The sequence below is a fragment of the Bufo gargarizans genome, chromosome 3 (genome assembly GCF_014858855.1).
Source record: "Bufo gargarizans isolate SCDJY-AF-19 chromosome 3, ASM1485885v1, whole genome shotgun sequence".
NCBI lineage: Eukaryota > Metazoa > Chordata > Amphibia > Anura > Bufonidae > Bufo > Bufo gargarizans.
The window spans coordinates 447,186,368-447,200,495 of record NC_058082.1 but is presented as its reverse complement, the minus strand read 5'-3'; positions in this window follow the sequence as shown (position 1 = coordinate 447,200,495).

Here is a 14,128-nt window from a genome sequence, read left to right as displayed (position 1 = left end):
AGCTGACCCTCTAAAAAATTATATGCGAGGGCCTGATGGTGAGCTGAACCTGTAAAACATTATATGGAAGGGCCTGCTGGTGAGCTGACCCTTTAAAAAATTATACGCGAGGGCCTGCTGGTAAGTTGACCCTGTAAAAGAATTTAGGTACGGGCCTGCTGGTGAGCTGACCCTGTAAAAGATTTTAGGTGTGGGCCTGCTAGTGAGCTTACCCTATAAAAGGTTATAGGTGAGGGCCTGCAGATGAGCTGACTCTCTAAAACATTATATGCGAGGGCCTTCAGGTGAGCTGACCCTGTAAAAGATTGTAGGTGAAGGCCTACTGGTGAGCTAGCCCTGTAAAACATTATATGCAAAGGCCTGCTGGTGAGCTGACCCTTTAAAAAATTATATGTGAGAGCCTGGTGGTGAGCTGAACCTGTAAAACATTATATGCGAGGGCCTGCTGGTGAGCTGACCCTCTAAAAAAGTATATACAAGGGTCTGCTGGTGAGCTGACCCTTTAAAAAAATATATGTGAGGGCCTGCAGCGCAGCTGACCCTGTAAAACCTTATATGCGAAGGGCATATATGCGAGGGCATTATATGCAACGAATAATCATGTGTTGATATGATGGAAGAGGAGAAAGAGGATGAGAAAAGGAAGATTCAACTATATACCCTTGTTTGTGGTGGAAGGGGTGCATGGGAATACAGTGTATTCAGTACATTATAAACAACACATTTAAAGTACCTTTATGTTCATCAGCTTTCCCTTGGTGGAGTCGAGAAGTCATGGTCAATCCAGGCCTTGTTCATTTTTAATTGACAGGCGGATATGCTTATCTGTTATAATGCCACCAGCAGCACTGAATACCCGCTCAGATAAAATGCTGGCCATCACCTCCAAGGCATAGAGAGCCATTTCGTGCCACGTGTCCAGCCTGGACACCAGTAGTTGTAAGGCACTGAGGGATCATTGAGGATGCTGACACAGTCTGCTATGTGCTCCTTCACCATCTTCCAAAATGTTTCCCTCCTTGTGAAAGTAGGCCACGCATCAGGGTGAGGGTCCTGGCAGGGTGTCATGAAACTGTCCCAGGGTTTGGAGAGTGTTACACTGTCTCTGTTGGAACTGTTGTGTGTTCCCCTTTTCTCCCCTCCTCGGTTGGCCAAGGAACCAAGTACTATGCCACCTGCATTGTCAGATGGAAAGTTCTGGAGAAATTTTTCAACAAGGATCTTCTGGTATTGCATAGTTTTGCTCGGTTTCTCCACCAGAGGAATGAGAGATGAGAAGTTCTCTTTGTAGCGTGGGTCAAGAAGGGTGAACAACCAGTAATCTAGAAAGGCAGTCTAACATGAAGTCAGCCATGTGTGCCAGAGTTCCAAAAGGCAAGACTTCGCTGTCGTCATCAGGAGGATCACTCTCAATCTCCTCATCCTATTTCTCCTCTTCTGCCCAGCCACACTGAACAGATGAATTAAAACTTCCATGGGTACTACCCTCTGTAGCGGAGGCAACTGTCTCCTGCTCCTTCTCCTCTTCATCATCCAATTCGCTCTGAGAAGACGAACTGAGGGTGGTCTGGCTATCACCCTATGTAATATCTTCCCCAATTTCCACCTCTTCCACATGCAAAGCGTCATCCTTAATTGTGAGCAGCGAGTGTTTGAGTAGACACAGAAGTGGGATGGTTACACTGATAATACTGTTATTGCCGTTCACCATCTGTGTTGATTCTTTAAAGTTTCTTAAAACCTCACTTGTGAATAGCGGAAGCTGACTGGAAAGGCGACCACCATGTTGCAGCTGGTATTCCACTACTGCCCTCTGCTGCTCACAAAGCCTGGCCAGTATGTGGAACGTTGAGTTTCAGCACGTGCTCACGTCGCCCAACAGCTGTTAAGCTGGAAATTTCAAGTGCTGCTGCAGTGTGGACTGACCGGCTGCAGCTCTCGATGACTTGCGGAAATGTGCACACACGCAGTGCACCTTCACCAGTAGCTCAGAAAAAATTTGGGGTAGGTTTTGAGAAACCGCTGAGCCACAAGGTTGAAAACGTGGGCTAGGCATGTTATGTGTGTGAGCTTGCCAAGCTCCAAAGCCTCCACCAAGTTACGGCCACTATCAGACACAACCATGCATGGTTCTAGGTTGAGTGTCGAGAGCCACACCTCAGTCTGGTCTCTTATCTCCTGCCACAGCTCTGCGGCGGTGTGCTGTTTGTCACTAGGGTTGAGCGAACCCGAACTTTATGATTTTTGGACCCCGTACCCGAACCCGAACATTTCAGTAAAAGTTTGGGTTTGGGTTTGGTGAGTTAATGGCGATTTTTCAAAGGCTGCAGAGAGCCAATCAACAAGCGTTTAATTGTGTGACCTTAGAAGCCATCACAGCCATGCCTACTAATGGCATGGCTATGATTTGCCAGTGCAGCATGTGACCCAGCCTCTATATAAGCTGGAGTCACGTAGCGCGGCACGTCACTCTGCTCTGATTAGTGTAGGAATGGATGCTGCTGCTGTGACGGAGAGCATAGGACAGAATCTTTAATCAGAAGTGCTTGTTAACTCAGCAATCTACCTAGATTTTGTTTTGTGGGTGCAGTGCATAATCTTTTTACCCTGCCTTGAGCCCAGTGACCCAGTGACTTTTATCCGTCTGTTAGTTAGGTGGGCGGTGGCGGCCATTTTATGCAAGTTCTGTGCAACAGCACAGCATATGTGCATTTGTGACAGTAAAATAGAAGCTTGAACTACTGCAATTATATTCTGGTTTTAAAAAAATCACCCATTTTTGGCAAGACCCTATATCTGTGGCCTTTGCAGCATTAGTCAGTGTGAAATTAAGGCTAGAAATACAGCTATATTTTACAGCCCTTGTTGCATCTTTCAGTGTAAAATTCAAGCGTGAAATACTTTTAATGGGTTTTAAAAAAAAATACATTTTTGGTAATACCCTCCATCTGGGGCCTCTGCCACATTAGTCAGTGTGCAATTTAAGCTATAAATACAGCTATATTTTTTCTTTTTGGGCAAAATACTAAATTATACAGCCCTTGCTGCATCTGTCAGTGTGAAATTCAAGCGTTATATACTGCTGTCATATTCTGTTATTAAAAAAAAGCACCCATTTTGGGGCAAAGTACTTAATATTGCAGCCTTTGCTGCATCTGTGATTGTTAAAAACAAGATTGAAATACTTCAATAGTTTTCTGGGTTTTAAAAAACACAAATTTTTGGCAATACCCTCCATCTGGGGCCTCTGCTGCATTAGTCAATTAGTGTGCAATTTAAGCTAGAAATACAGCTATAATTTTCTGAGTTTTAAAAAACACCCTTTTTGGGCAAAATACTCAATTTTACAGCCCTTGCTGCATCTGGACGTGTGAAATTCAAGCGTTATATAGAGCTGTCGCCAACGCAGCTGGGGCACCACCAGCACCTCAGAAGGCAGGGTTAGCATGGCCGAAATATGGAAAAGCTTTGTCAGCACGCCACAACAACCAGCACCACCAGCTGATATGGAATGTTTTAGCAGGAGGCAGCATTTCAGCAACATGGTGGGGCAGTATGTGTGCGCTGCGCCTACACATACTGAATGATTGGTCTGCCCCCTTCAACTTCTGGGTCTCCAAATTGGGCACATGGCTTGAGCTTGCCCTTTATGCCTTGGAGGTGCTGGCCTGCCCTGCAGCCAGTGTATTGTCTGAACGTGTGTTTAGCATGACAGGGGGCGTTATCACAGACAAGTGCAATGAGCAGGACCGTGGTACGGTTACACGGACGCCAATTATGCAGTGGGTCAGGATATGTGTATAATAGTCTATGGTTTTTGTTTGTGATGCCAATTGCAGCGTGCGCAGGGTACAGTCTCAGGGCCCTTTAAGGTGTTGCAACACGTACCAGGTGAGGAATGCCAGAGTAGTATAATGTCTCTGTGTAATAGTAGGTATAGTGTCAACGGTGTCTCCTACCTTGGTACGCTGAACTCCTGTTTACAATAAATGAGTGTTGCTAGTAGGAGTAATTGGGGGTTTTGGTAGTAATGAATGAGATCCAAACCTGGAATATAATTCAACTTGTCTTTACTATGGCAGGGATCAATATCTCTTCTGCTTCTATCATATTATAGATAAAAAGACTGGGCACACCTAGGATATGAGGACAAATGCTTTAATTAGTAAATATTCTGATAAAACAAAGTTAAATAAAGTACAATAAAATAAAGTTGAATTACAATAGGGTATGGACCACAGTCTAGATTAATTTAGGACATTCAACACCAATACTCTAAATTGTGAAAATAGCAGCAATATGAAAAACAAGGTGCATTAATAACAGTGGAGGTGGTAGCGGTTAAAGATAGTATAGTCTATAGCTTCCGCAATAGTAATATATCTACTTGAGGGAAAATAGATAGACTCTGTTACTTTGTAGCATACATAATGTTTGTGGATCCACCTGTGGAGAATAAGATAGTTTCTAGCCAGCACAGTCCTAAGGAAACCCTCGATGTATCCAAAGCGAGGGGGATTTAAAGTACCGTCTGTAGAGTCCTTCAATATAGTATTTGTTGGATATTAATACACTGTGCACTTCGTAATCAGTAGATGTTTGTAAATGCACACCATATACCTAACCCGGCGGCGTCCCGCTAGCAATCAGGGTTTAGGTTAGGGTGGTGTGCCAACTTTGGCTGGATTACTGTACCGGGTTTATAAATAAGAACGGTCTTACCGGTCTGTTGGATCTCCGTTCTCGACTGCGGATGAGTTCTTCTGTCCAGGAGAGGCTTGCTCAGGTTAGTTTTTTCAGTTAGGGAGATATCGTCTTCACCGCGTTAGATGTTTGCTCCACGTGGGTTAGCTTGTGCAAGCGGTGACGCTTTACTCCCTTCACCTTACGAGCTAGAGCTTCTCACTGGTTTGTCGCGATGTCCTTAGGTAGGTCCGGAGATGTGGTGCACTCACATAGGTTCGGGGGTCTGACCAGACGCGTTTCGGGGTTGGGGTATCCCCTTCCTCAGTGGTAACCAGACCACCCGAACCAGCTCTCTTTTATATCTCAAAAGGTGTTGGTTGCAAGACCCAAAATGGATTCCGTTCCAGAAGTCAGCTGATTTTCTTTATCATGTGTAGTTATTTGTGTTTTCATTTTATTTAGTCTGGCTATAGTTATCTGCACAGGTCATTGCGCTAGTGTTTTCACTATGTCACTTATAATAGATTTATAATTGTCTTCTTGCTGCAACAACCGCAGTTGTGTATATTCTTGATATTTTTGCGTTTCCATTGCGTTATAGTATGCCGCTTCACCTTCCACAATTTATTAGGGTATAGTCTATATGGTGTAGTATATTATTTATCAGTCATAAGCTTTTGTTCACTGATACCAAAAATTGGCTAATGCACATAGTGTGGAAGTGAACATATAGGGATAGACAATGAGTATAAATAGTGAAATAAAAAATGATAAATGTCTAAAATTAGTGACAGATAAAATATTAAAATATTAAAAATAACAATAGTGTTTCTAATATAGGTAATATCAATTAGAGATGTAGCCCAAAAATATTAATATTAATGTAGCCTAAAAATATTAGTGTTATCCAGTGTTCAAGATAACATTATAGAAGTGACTTTTAGTTTCATTTAATATAGCACAAAATTAAGGATTATGCAGATGGGCATATAATGCCTTATAGGCCACAGTTACACAGACATCGCAAATATTAAAATGTGATAAAAAATATGCAGAAAAAAGCGTCGGGAAATTCCCACAATATCGGATTGCAGTAGTGGGTCTCATCTTACGATATTTGGTTATGAAATATTTATTTTTCAATCAAAAAATCCCAAAAATTTTATTAAATAAAATTTTCTGTTCTAAATTTGTGGATGAAGATGTTAGTATTATATTATCAGTACAATTATATAAGTATATTGTCTACAGAAGTTTTTGTATTCATTTTTATATTTATTATTTATATTTATTATCGTTAGGTTTTTTAAAAAAAAATTAAAAAATTTTTTCAAAACTTTTTCAATTTTTTTTTTTAAAATTTAAATATTTGTGGAGACGGTCATGTGATGTGTGTGGGTGGGGGCCCACCGTCGAGGACGGGGCCCGCCGCGAAATGTTTTTTACGGCGGGATCCATCCTCCACAGTGGGTCCCCACCCTTCAGATTCTTTAAAGGAAGCCAAATATTTCATATTCCGCGTTGAGGCCATCCGGAATCATGGTTTCCAATTCAAATATTCTTTGGGTCTCCATCCTTGACATTTTGCTTATATGATTGCCCTTCCTCCAGCTTTTCGGTATTTTATCTATCGCAGCGAATTTCAGACCAGATGGATCGCTGTTATGCACATTTTTAAAGTGTTGTGATAGCGAGTGCGTCTCCACTCCTTTTTTAATGTTAGATACGTGTTCCGCTAGACGTTTTTTTAGTGTCCTTTTGGTCCTACCAATGTATTGCCTTTTACAGGGGCATTCTACAATGTATATGACACTCTCTGTACTGCATGTTAGAAATTCTTTTATAGTATGTTTGTGTCCATTGGTGGTAGATGTTATTTCCTTAGTGTGTCTCCCAAAGGAAGTTAGTTTGCACATGTTACATTGGCCACATCTAAAGAACCCCTTTAAGTCCATCCATCTACATAGTGATGTGTTTTTATCTGTATTGTCTTCTTTGACTGTGGGGGCTATCTTGTTCCCCAGATTTGGTGCCTTGGTAAAAATAATCAGGGGTTTTGGAGGAATTATAGTGCCAATAGTTTTTTCTTTTTTTATTACTTCCCAATGTTTATATATGATGTTTCTTATTTTTTTGTGGTCTGCATTGTATGGTAATATTAGTTTTATTAGGTTTTCTCCCTGTTCTTTAGTGGTCTTCTGTTTTTCTTTAAAAATTTCTGTTCTTTCCATATTTTTCACTTTGTTTAGGGCTATATCTAAAATTTCTTCTGGGTATTTTTTTGTTAAAAATTCTGTTTTCATATTATCAGCCTCCAATTCAAATTTTTCCATAGTTGTGCAGTTGCGTCTTAAACGTTGGAATTGGCCTTGAGGAATATTTGAAAGCCAACTCGGCAAGTGGCAACTATTGAAAAGAATATAGCTATTGCGTGTTGAGGGCTTGATGTATGTGCAAGTTTTGAGTTTATTTTCTTCAATGTAAATTTTTAAATCTAAAAATTCTATATTTTCTTTACTAGTTGTACCCGAAAATTTGAGATTTTGATTATTTTGATTAATAGATTTTAAAAATATATCTAATTCCTCACGTCCTGACCTGCCAGATAAAAAATACATCGTCGATGTATCTCTGCCAGAGCAAATCTATTTATGGCAGAATGGGAGGAGCAAAATGTGGCCCCCATACTGGGGACGAGCCTGGTGCTCTGGCAGAGATACATCGACGATGTATTTTTTATCTGGCGGTCAGGACGTGAGGAATTAGATATATTTTTAAAATCTATTAATCAAAATAATCAAAATCTCAAATTTTCGGGTACAACTAGTAAAGAAAATATAGAATTTTTAGATTTAAAAATTTACATTGAAGAAAATAAACTCAAAACTTGCACATACATCAAGCCCTCAACACGCAATAGCTATATTCTTTTTAATAGTTGCCACTTGCCGAGTTGGCTTTCAAATATTCCTCAAGGCCAATTCCAACGTTTAAGACGCAACTGCACAACTATGGAAAAATTTGAATTGGAGGCTGATAATATGAAAACAGAATTTTTAACAAAAAAATACCCAGAAGAAATTTTAGATATAGCCCTAAACAAAGTGAAAAATATGGAAAGAACAGAAATTTTTAAAGAAAAACAGAAGACCACTAAAGAACAGGGAGAAAACCTAATAAAACTAATATTACCATACAATGCAGACCACAAAAAAATAAGAAACATCATATATAAACATTGGGAAGTAATAAAAAAAGAAAAAACTATTGGCACTATAATTCCTCCAAAACCCCTGATTATTTTTACCAAGGCACCAAATCTGGGGAACAAGATAGCCCCCACAGTCAAAGAAGACAATACAGATAAAAACACATCACTATGTAGATGGATGGACTTAAAGGGGTTCTTTAGATGTGGCCAATGTAACATGTGCAAACTAACTTCCTTTGGGAGACACACTAAGGAAATAACATCTACCACCAATGGACACAAACATACTATAAAAGAATTTCTAACATGCAGTACAGAGAGTGTCATATACATTGTAGAATGCCCCTGTAAAAGGCAATACATTGGTAGGACCAAAAGGACACTAAAAAAACGTCTAGCGGAACACGTATCTAACATTAAAAAAGGAGTGGAGACGCACTCGCTATCACAACACTTTAAAAATGTGCATAACAGCGATCCATCTGGTCTGAAATTCGCTGCGATAGATAAAATACCGAAAAGCTGGAGGAAGGGCAATCATATAAGCAAAATGTCAAGGATGGAGACCCAAAGAATATTTGAATTGGAAACCATGATTCCGGATGGCCTCAACGCGGAATATGAAATATTTGGCTTCCTTTAAAGAATCTGAAGGGTGGGGACCCACTGCGGAGGATGGATCCCGCCGTAAAAAACATTTCGCGGCGGGCCCCGTCCTCGACGGTGGGCCCCCACCCACACACATCACATGACCGTCTCCACAAATATTTAAATTTAAAAAAAAAATTTGAAAAAGTTTTGAAAAAAATTTTTACTTTTTTTTTTAAAAACCTAACGATAATAAATATAAATAATAAATATAAAAATGAATACAAAAACTTCTGTAGACAATATACTTATATAATTGTACTGATAATATAATACTAACATCTTCATCCACAAATTTAGAACAGAAAATTTTATTTAATAAAAATTTTTGGATTTTTTGATTGAAAAATAAATATTTCATAACCAAATATCGTAAGATGAGACCCACTACTGCAATCCGATATTGTGGGAATTTCCCGACGCTTTTTTCTGCATATTTTTTATCACATTTTAATATTTGCGATGTCTGTGTAACTGTGGCCTATAAGGCATTATATGCCCATCTGCATAATCCTTAATTTTGTGCTATATTAAATGAAACTAAAAGTCACTTCTATAATGTTATCTTGAACACTGGATAACACTAATATTTTTAGGCTACATTAATATTAATATTTTTGGGCTACATCTCTAATTGATATTACCTATATTAGAAACACTATTGTTATTTTTAATATTTTAATATTTTATCTGTCACTAATTTTAGACATTTATCATTTTTTATTTCACTATTTATACTCATTGTCTATCCCTATATGTTCACTTCCACACTATGTGCATTAGCCAATTTTTGGTATCAGTGAACAAAAGCTTATGACTAGGGATGAGCGAACTCAAACTGTATAGTTCGGGTTCGTACCGAATTTTGGGGTGTCCGTGACACGGACCCGAACCCGGACATTTTCGTAAAAGTCCGGGTTCGGGTTCGGTGTTCGTCGCTTTCTTCGCGCTTTTGTGACGCTTTCTTGGCGCTTTTTGAAAGGCTGCAAAGCAGCCAATCAACAAGCGTCATACTACTTGCCCCAAGAGGCCATCACAGCCATGCCTACTATTGGCATGGCTGTGATTGGCCAGAGCACCATGTGACCCAGCCTCTATTTAAGCTGGAGTCACATAGCGCCGCCCGTCACTCTGCTCTGATTAGCGTAGGGAGAGGTTGCGGCTGCGACAGTAGGGCGAGATTAGGCAGATTAACTCCTCCAAAGGACTTGATTAACTGATCGATCTGCAGCTGTGGATCATTGAGCTGCTGATCCTCAATTGCTCACTGTTTTTAGGCTGCACAGACCGTTTGTCAGTCACATTTTTCTGGGGTGATTGGCGGCCATTTTGTGTCTTGTGGTGCGCCAGCACAAGCTGCGACCAAGTGCATTTAACCCTCAATGGTGTGGTTGTTTTTTGGCTAAAGCCTACATCAGGGTGAAGCTGTCACACCAAGTGCATTTAACCAGCAATAGTCTGTTCATTTTTTGGCCATATACAAAATCAGGGGCAAGCTGCGCCTGTCACCAAGTGCATTTAACCCTCAATGGTGTGGTTGTTTTTTGGCTAAAGCCTACATCAGGGTGAAGCTGTTACACCAAGTGCATTTAACCAGCAATAGTCTGTTCATTTTTTGGCCATATACTAAATCAGGGGCAAGCTGCGCCTGTCACCAAGTGCATTTAACCCTCAATGGTGTGGTTGTTTTTTGGCTAAAGCCTACATCAGGGTGAAGCTGTCACACCAAGTGCATTTAACCAGCAATAGTCTGTTTATTTTTTGGCCATATCCCAGTCTAATTCTGTCACTAAATCCATACCGGTCACCCAGCGCCTAAATACTAGGCCTCAAATTTATATCCAGCTAAATCTGTCCCTAGTGCTGTAGCTGGGCGAGTTATTTAGTGTCCGTTCAAGCACATTTCTTGTTCTGGGTTGAAATACAATTCCCAATTTAGCAATTTCATAATTTAGTGGTTTCTGCTATATCAGAGCTATTTGAAATCTATCCCTAAAAGGGTATATAATATTCAAGGTGCACATTGGGTCATTCAGAATAACTTCACACACACCCGCTACTGTGTATTTCCAAGTCTAATTCTGTCACTAAACCCATACCTGTCACGCAGCGCCTAAATACTAGGCCTCAAATTTATATCCAGCTAAATCTGTCCCTAGTGCTGTAGCTGGGCGAGTTATTTAGTGTCCGTTCAAGCACATTTCTTGTTCTGGGTTGAAATACAATTCCCAATTTAGCAATTTCATAATTTAGTGGTTTCTGCTATATCAGAGCTATTTGAAATCTATCCCTAAAAGGGTATATAATATTCAAGGTGCACATTGGGTCATTCAGAATAACTTCACACACACCCGCTACTGTGTATTTCCAAGTCTAATTCTGGCACTAAACCCATACCTGTCACCCAGCGCCTAAATACTAGGCCTCAAATTTATATCCCGCTAAATCTGTCCTTAGTGCTGTAGCTGGGCGAGTTATTTAGTGTCCGTTCAAGCACATTTCTTGTTCTGGGTTGAAATACAATTCCCAATTTAGCAATTTCATAATTTAGTGGTTTCTGCTATATCAGAGCTATTTGAAATCTATCCCTAAAAGGGTATATAATATTCAAGGTGCACATTGGGTCATTCAGAATAACTTCACACACACCCGCTACTGTGTATTTCCAAGTCTAATTCTGGCACTAAACCCATACCTGTCACCCAGCGCCTAAATACTAGGCCTCAAATTTATGTCCCGCTAAATCTGTCCTTAGTGCTGTAGCTGGGCGAGTTATTTAGTGTCCGTTCAAGCACATTTCTTGTTCTGGGTTGAAATACAATTCCCAATTTAGCAATTTCATAATTTAGTGGTTTCTGCTATATCAGAGCTATTTGAAATCTATCCCTAAAAGGGTATATAATATTCAAGGTGCACATTGGGTCATTCAGAATAACTTCACACACACCCGCTACTGTGTATTTCCAAGTCTAATTCTGGCACTAAACCCATACCTGTCACCCAGCGCCTAAATACTAGGCCTCAAATTTATATCCCGCTAAATCTGTCCTTAGTGCTGTAGCTGGGCGAGTTATTTAGTGTCCGTTCAAGCACATTTCTTGTTCTGGGTTGAAATACAATTCCCAATTTAGCAATTTCATAATTTAGTGGTTTCTGCTATATCAGAGCTATTTGAAATCTATCCCTAAAAGGGTATATAATATTCAAGGTGCACATTGGGTCATTCAGAATAACTTCACACACACCCGCTACTGTGTATTTCCAAGTCTAATTCTGGCACTAAACCCATACCTGTCACCCAGCGCCTAAATACTAGGCCTCAAATTTATATCCCGCTAAATCTGTCCTTAGTGCTGTAGCTGGGCGAGTTATTTAGTGTCCGTTCAAGCACATTTCTTGTTCTGGGTTGAAATACAATTCCCAATTTAGCAATTTCATAATTTAGTGGTTTCTGCTATATCAGAGCTATTTGAAATCTATCCCTAAAAGGGTATATAATATTCAAGGTGCACATTGGGTCATTCAGAATAACTTCACACACACCCGCTACTGTGTATTTCCAAGTCTAATTCTGGCACTAAACCCATACCTGTCACCCAGCGCCTAAATACTAGGCCTCAAATTTATATCCCGCTAAATCTGTCCTTAGTGCTGTAGCTGGGCGAGTTATTTAGTGTCCGTTCAAGCACATTTCTTGTTCTGGGTTGAAATACAATTCCCAATTTAGCAATTTCATAATTTAGTGGTTTCTGCTATATCAGAGCTATTTGAAATCTATCCCTAAAAGGGTATATAATATTCAAGGTGCACATTGGGTCATTCAGAATAACTTCACACACACCCGCTACTGTGTATTTCCAAGTCTAATTCTGGCACTAAACCCATACCTGTCACCCAGCGCCTAAATACTAGGCCTCAAATTTATATCCCGCTAAATCTGTCCTTAGTGCTGTAGCTGGGCGAGTTATTTAGTGTCCGTTCAAGCACATTTCTTGTTCTGGGTTGAAATACAATTCCCAATTTAGCAATTTCATAATTTAGTGGTTTCTGCTATATCAGAGCTATTTGAAATCTATCCCTAAAAGGGTATATAATATTCAAGGTGCACATTGGGTCATTCAGAATAACTTCACACACACGCTTCTGTGCATTTCCAAGTCTAATTCTGTCACTAAATCCATACCGGTCACCCAGCGCCTAAATACTAGGCCTCAAATTTATATCCAGCTAAATCTGTCCCTAGTGCTGTAGCTGGGCGAGTTATTTAGTGTCCGTTCAAGCACATTTCTTGTTCTGGGTTGAAATACAATTCCCAATTTAGCAATTTCATAATTTAGTGGTTTCTGCTATATCAGAGCTATTTGAAATCTATCCCTAAAAGGGTATATAATATTCAAGGTGCACATAGGGTCATTCAGAATAACTTCACACACCCGCTACTGTGCATTTCCAAATCTAATTCTGTCACTAAACCCATACCTGTCACCCAGCGCCTAAATACTAGGCCTCAAATTTATATCCCGCTAAATCTCTCGTTACCGCTGTCCTGTTGTGGCTGGGAAAGTTATTTAGTGTCCGTCAAAGCACATTTTTTGTTCTGGGTTGAAATACAATTCCCAATTTAGCAATTTCATAATTTAGTCGTTTCTGCTATATTAGAGCTATTTGAAATCTATCCCTAAAAGGGTAGATCATATTGAAGGTGCACATAGGGTCATTCAGAATAACTTCACACACACGCTTCTGTGCATTTCCAAGTCTAATTCTGTCACTAAATCCATACCGGTCACCCAGCGCCTAAATACTAGGCCTCAAATTTATATCCCGCTGAATTTGAATACAATACATTGGGCCAAATAATATATTTGTTGTTGTGGTGAACCATAACAATGAGAAAAACATCTAGTAAGGGACGCGGACGTGGACATGGTCGTGGTGGTGTTAGTGGACCCTCTGGTGCTGGGAGAGGACGTGGCCGTTCTGCCACATCCACACGTCCTAGTGTACCAACTACCTCAGGTCCCAGTAGCCGCCAGAATTTACAGCGATATATGGTGGGGCCCAATGCCGTTCTAAGGATGGTAAGGCCTGAGCAGGTACAGGCATTAGTCAATTGGGTGGCCGACAGTGGATCCAGCACGTTCACATTATCTCCCACCCAGTCTTCTGCAGAAAGCGCACAGATGGCGCCTGAAAACCAACCCCATCAGTCTGTCACATCACCCCCATGCATACCAGGGAAACTGTCTCAGCCTCAAGTTATGCAGCAGTCTCTTATGCTGTTTGAAGACTCCGCTGGCAGGGTTTCCCAAGGGCATCCACCTAGCCCTTCCCCAGCGGTGAAAGACATAGAATGCACTGACGCACAACCACTTATGTTTCCTGATGATGAGGACATGGGAATACCACCTCAGCATGTCTCTGATGATGACGAAACACAGGTGCCAACTGCTGCGTCTTTCTGCAGTGTGCAGACTGAACAGGAGGTCAGGGATCAAGACTGGGTGGAAGACGATGCAGGGGACGATGAGGTCCTAGACCCCACATGGAATGAAGGTCGTGCCACTGACTTTCACAGTTCGG